Below are 6000 nucleotides of genomic sequence, written 5' to 3' on the forward strand. Positions count from 1 at the left end.
GGTATTACCTATTGACTAAACAATTTAACTATAAATATTAATTTTTAAAATATTAAATTATTAAATTTTGATCCAATGACGAATACTAAAAGAAAAATTTTAATTTCTATACTTACTTTAGCTATTTAATTAAAAAAAATATCAAAAAATATCACTTCCTACACTAGATTAAAAATATGTTTATATACAAAATACTTAAGCCAAATTCAACTTTTTTTTAGTCAAAAAACTTTTTTTTTTAATTTTTTTTTTCAACCGATGGAACAATCCCAACTCATATAATATAAAAATGAGAAATTTTTTTAATTAGATAATAAAACTAAGCATAAAAACTCAATTTTTCATAATATTACTCATGAATGTGTAATACCCATTAAAAGTGTACCCAGGGCCGGCCCTGGGCATAGGCGGGCTAGGCCTGTGCCTAGGGCCCACCTAGTCCAGGGGCCCAAAAAAAATTTTGCCCTTTTAAAATTACACAATTTTTTTGCTGATTTTGAAAAATACCATTTTTTTTCTAAATAAGGGCCCAAAAAATAATTTTTACTCTATAGCCCACTACATTTCAGGGTCGGCCCTGAGTGTACCCATATATATATATATATATATATCTATTCTATATAAAGTGTGCCTATATAACTAAATTCTTGGTTTATGAGAAATTCATGGGTGTGACTTTTTATTTATATTTAATAAAATAATAAAATATTATTTATATATAATAAAATAATAAAATAAAAATTTAAACTGATATTTGATATTTGAACTGATATTATTTATATATATATACAATATTATATATTGTTATCGTGTGATATTATTTAAACCATAAATTTACTATCCTATTTTGAATTTAATTAAAACCAATAAAATATATATACCTAATCTTGTACGTTCTCATTTTTTCTAATTTTTTTTTATTAAAGTTAATTATTTTAAATAAATAAAAATTCATAATAAAAATCTAATTTCTAAATTTTCTCTATTACTATACTATTTTGAATTTAATTAACAACAATAAAATATAAATTTTCTCTAAATTTTCTCTATTACGTATATTTTTCATTTTTTTAATATAAATTTTCTATATACATATATATTTATACAAAAAAAAATAGAGATAAAAAATAGTAGTGAAGAGATCCAAAAAATTTCACATAAGCTTCAAACACACTCTAAAAAAAGTATCATTTATAATTCTATGTGTAACTAATTTATTTGTTTATTTGGATGATTTTAGTCTATATATCTCAAATTATACTTTTTAATTTTTATAATTCGGTTATAGCAAATAAGAATATTTGGGTTGATGTAATCATAACAGTATATATATAGCTTTATTAGTTGAGCATGAATTGTCCATTTGATTTTGTTTTAAGTTTAGATTTTACAATTGTATTTGAATACTTAGCTATATATATGTGGATCTTGAGTTTATCGGGTTAATTTGTTGAAAATATATGTTTACTGATTTGCTCAAAATAAATATACATAAACACATATATTTTGTTGAATCCAAATATACATAAACACATATATTTTGTTGAATTTATCATGGAGTGCTATGAGATTGATGAGAGGCTTCAAGAGAATAATGATATTAAGATAAATTTGGAGAGCATTGTTTTGTTATAATATTATTTGGAAGCTATCATATTTCTTGTTTTTTATATTCTTTCTTTCATATGTCCAGTTATATGCCTGATACCCTTATTCTTTATAATTTTATTATTACCGGCTCGAGTTAAGTATCCATAGTAAGTGTGTAGCATTATTATTTTTTAAATATATTTCAAGCTAATCTCCATTCTCCTCTTCTCTTTCTGCAAATTTTAAATTTGACTTTTCACTATTGATTTTCAAATAACTCCACACACTAATTAAAATTAGTTTTTAAATCATTTTAAATTATATGATTATTTATCGAATTTTTCTTAATTAAATTATAGAACACATAACATAAAACTAAATATACGTGCCTTGCACGTAACTTTCTTCTAGTATCTTTATATATTAAAAGTGCCTATCTAACGGCAATTCTTGGTTTAACAGAATATACCTAAAAATAAAAGAATATTCTGTTAAATTTAACGATTAGGTTTGATCTCCCGTTAAAAAATAAACCCAATAATTAAACCCAAAAAATTAAACAATCTTTTAAATATTAATAATCTCTTTTTAAATTAAAAAAATCATCTTAGCCACATATCTTTCTAACAAACTTATCTTGGGAGAATATTAATATTTTTTTTTATTTATTTTTTAAAAAAGAAAAATCTTTATATATTAAAGTTAACCTCACGCTATCTAATATTTTCTCTGGATAAGCATAGGAAGCAGAAATACCACTTCTATTGCAGATATACCACTTTTGTCATTGACCCACTTTTTAGCTTTATAAATGGAGATGTTCATATAATATTAACACTTTACAGAATATTTATAGATATATCTTTATATATTAAAAGTGCCTATCTAACGGCAATTCTTGGTTTAACAGAATATACCTAAAAATAAAAGAATATTCTGTTAAATTTAACGATTAGGTTTGATCTCCCGTTAAAAAATAAACCCAATAATTAAACCCAAAAAATTAAACAATCTTTTAAATATTAATAATCTCTTTTTAAATTAAAAAAATCATCTTAGCCACATATCTTTCTAACAAACTTATCTTGGGAGAATATTAATATTTTTTTTTATTTATTTTTTAAAAAAGAAAAATTTTTATATATTAAAGTTAACCTCACGCTATCTAATATTTTCTCTGGATAAGCATAGGAAGCAGAAATACCACTTCTATCTTTGTGTGATTGCAGATATACCACTTTTGTCATTGACCCACTTTTTAGCTTTATAAATGGAGATGTTCATATAATATTAACACTTTACAGAATATTTATAGATATATCTTTATATATTAAAAGTTCCTATCTAACGGCAATTCTTGGTTTAACAGAATATACCTAAAAATAAAAGAATATTCTGTTAAATTTAACGATTAGGTTTGATCTCCCGTTAAAAAATAAACCCAATAATTAAACCCAAAAAATTAAACAATCTTTTAAATATTAATAATCTCTTTTTAAATTAAAAAAATCATCTTAGCCACATATCTTTCTAACAAACTTATCTTGGGAGAATATTAATATTTTTTTTATTTATTTTTTAAAAAAGAAAAATCTTTATATATTAAAGTTAACCTCACGCTATCTAATATTTTCTCTGGATAAGCATAGGAAGCAGAAATACCACTTCTATCTTTGTGTGATTGCAGATATACCACTTTTGTCATTGACCCACTTTTTAGCTTTATAAATGGAGATGTTCATATAATATTAACACTTTACAGAATATTTATAGATATAAACTTACATTACAATGCTATGTTAAAAAAGAACTAAATAGAATAATCTACTACTCCAATAATAAATTTATTTACAATTTTATAATTACACTAATATTATTTTTAATACATTATTAAATAATATTTCAAATATAAATATTTAATTTTTTCAAACAAAAAATTTGTAATCTTTAAAAATAAAATACATTCAAAATCTTAAAAAGACCAAAATCTCAAATAAAACTAACAATACGTGGCTCGGCACGTACATTCACCTAGTATATATTATATATATATATTTAAATACATTATGTGATTGTATATATACTAAAAGGTATATAATTTTTAATCTAATGAAAAAAAAAAGTAATATTAACATATATTATAAAATATAATTTATTATTATTTATTTTTATTAAAAAATTTACATTTATTATGTACTATAATTACACGTTTTATTTTATTAAATCTAATGTGAATATAAAATTAAAAATACGTTAGTAAAATAATATAAAAAAAACGTTAAAAATGAAAATAAATAATAATAAACTATATTTTTATAAAATATGTTAATATTACCTTTCATATATATATACAATCACATAATGTATTTTTTAGGGTGTATGTTATCCCAAAAATGACTCTCTCTATAAGAACAAATATCTTCTTATTAAAGTTTTTTTTTTTTTTTATTATCCACAAGTAATACTGCACAAACAACCATCTTACACAAAAATGACTCGTGTAAAAGAAGAATTAAATAGTAATATATTAAATTATAAATATTATAAAATTATTATTATTTTAATGAATCCTTGGTTTTTAATAAATGCATGCATTATGATAGATATGATTTTATCTTATTTTGTGTGCATATATTTTGCACTTTAATTTTTTTTTTATTTAAGCCACATTTTACAATGCCACATTTTCTTTTTTCTTTATAATCCTTTTTTCCTTTTCTAAAATAAAAAACAGAATATTGTTTTTGTTGCCTAATTTTTCCACCTACAGCTACATGATTTTCTTTTTTAAGTGAGATTAAGAAAAAAAAAGTGATCTTTGCTTCTCTGCTCAACTATGGCTCGTTCTCCTCCAAATGGGAAGGATTCTAGGTTTCACAAGATACTAATTTTTTTTTTGGTTATAATTTGTGTTATTTTATTGTGATTAATTTCTAGATTATAGAGTTTATAGATCTTTGAATTTGGGTGAACTCTATTAGCCTGTAATTTTTTGTTTACATAAACTCATTTACAGAGTTAAATTGACCTTATTCTCTAATCAACAAAGAGAAAAAAAGGTATCTCCGGTGAGAAAATTTTGTCAAAATGGAGTTGAGTCTTCTTTTCAACTTTCAATTACATCAAGTATGCTTTTTAATTTTTGATCTAAAATTTTGAAATTAGTTTTTTGTTGGAATCATTTCATGGCAAAGATATGATCTCATATATTTTGGTAACTTGAACTATTTATTATTATTATTATTATTAGTCAATTATTTATTCTTATAATTCAACTTTTTAATTTATATTTATTAATTATTTAATTTTAATTATTTCTCATGTTTTATATATTAATTTTACTTTTCATTCCTACAGTATTTATTTATTATTTTTGTAAAATTTCTTTTTCAAAATATTTTTTATTTATTATTTTATGCAAATTTTATTCTTCTTCTTTAAAAGAATTTATCTTCTAATTTAACATGTTACTCATTCTTTTTTCTTACTATTTTTCATTTTTATATAGGTTATTTATTTTAATTTCTAATATTACTAATTTTTTAGTATTATTAATAACAATATATACATCATAGGTTTATATATACAATTATGGCATTCTTAACAAGTTTACTTTTATAAAATAAATCTTTTAAAAAACAATTTACAATTAGTTATTGAATTCTTAAAAAAAAATCACTAAAACTTAAATAAAACTAATATTTACGTGGCTCGCCACGTAACTTTCATCTAATATATACATATATATATATATATATTCAAAACTATCTTCTCAAGAATAAGAACATGCATGATACATGTAGCATCTATTTATATATATTAATTATTAGATTTCATGAAAACTCACCTTAATTTTCTACTAAGAAAGAACACAGTAATATGAGATTTTGTCGGTCCTTAGAGTAACTCATATTACAATTGCGTAATCGCGATGTGTCTGTATAAGAGTTACTCCAACGTAATTGTACATAGTAAAAAAAATATAACATCCAATCTAATTCGATTCAATTGGATATTTAAAAGTAACATCTAATTGGATCTGATTACAATTAGATATTTAATATTTAGCGATCGGTTGTAATTGGATCGGTCAGTTGTCGTTAGATTGGATCAATTTATGCACACCCTTAAATACCCTATGAGATTTTAAAAGGGATTTATTTTTAATTTTTTTTTATATAGAGTGTACGTATATGTATATTTCCCCTGAACTTTGACATGTATCAAATCATGCCCTTTAAATTTTTTTGGTCGTTATAAATTTTCCCTGAACTATTGAGATTGTTAGATTTAAGGACTTTTGTCTAATTTCATTCAATTTTACTGTTTCAGTGATTGTTTATGTACTAAACCATGCTCCTCAGACTTTAATATCTACCAAATCATGCCCCTCAAACTTTGATATGTACT

This window comes from Cannabis sativa, chromosome 5 (assembly GCF_029168945.1).
Source record: "Cannabis sativa cultivar Pink pepper isolate KNU-18-1 chromosome 5, ASM2916894v1, whole genome shotgun sequence".
Lineage (NCBI taxonomy): Eukaryota > Viridiplantae > Streptophyta > Magnoliopsida > Rosales > Cannabaceae > Cannabis > Cannabis sativa.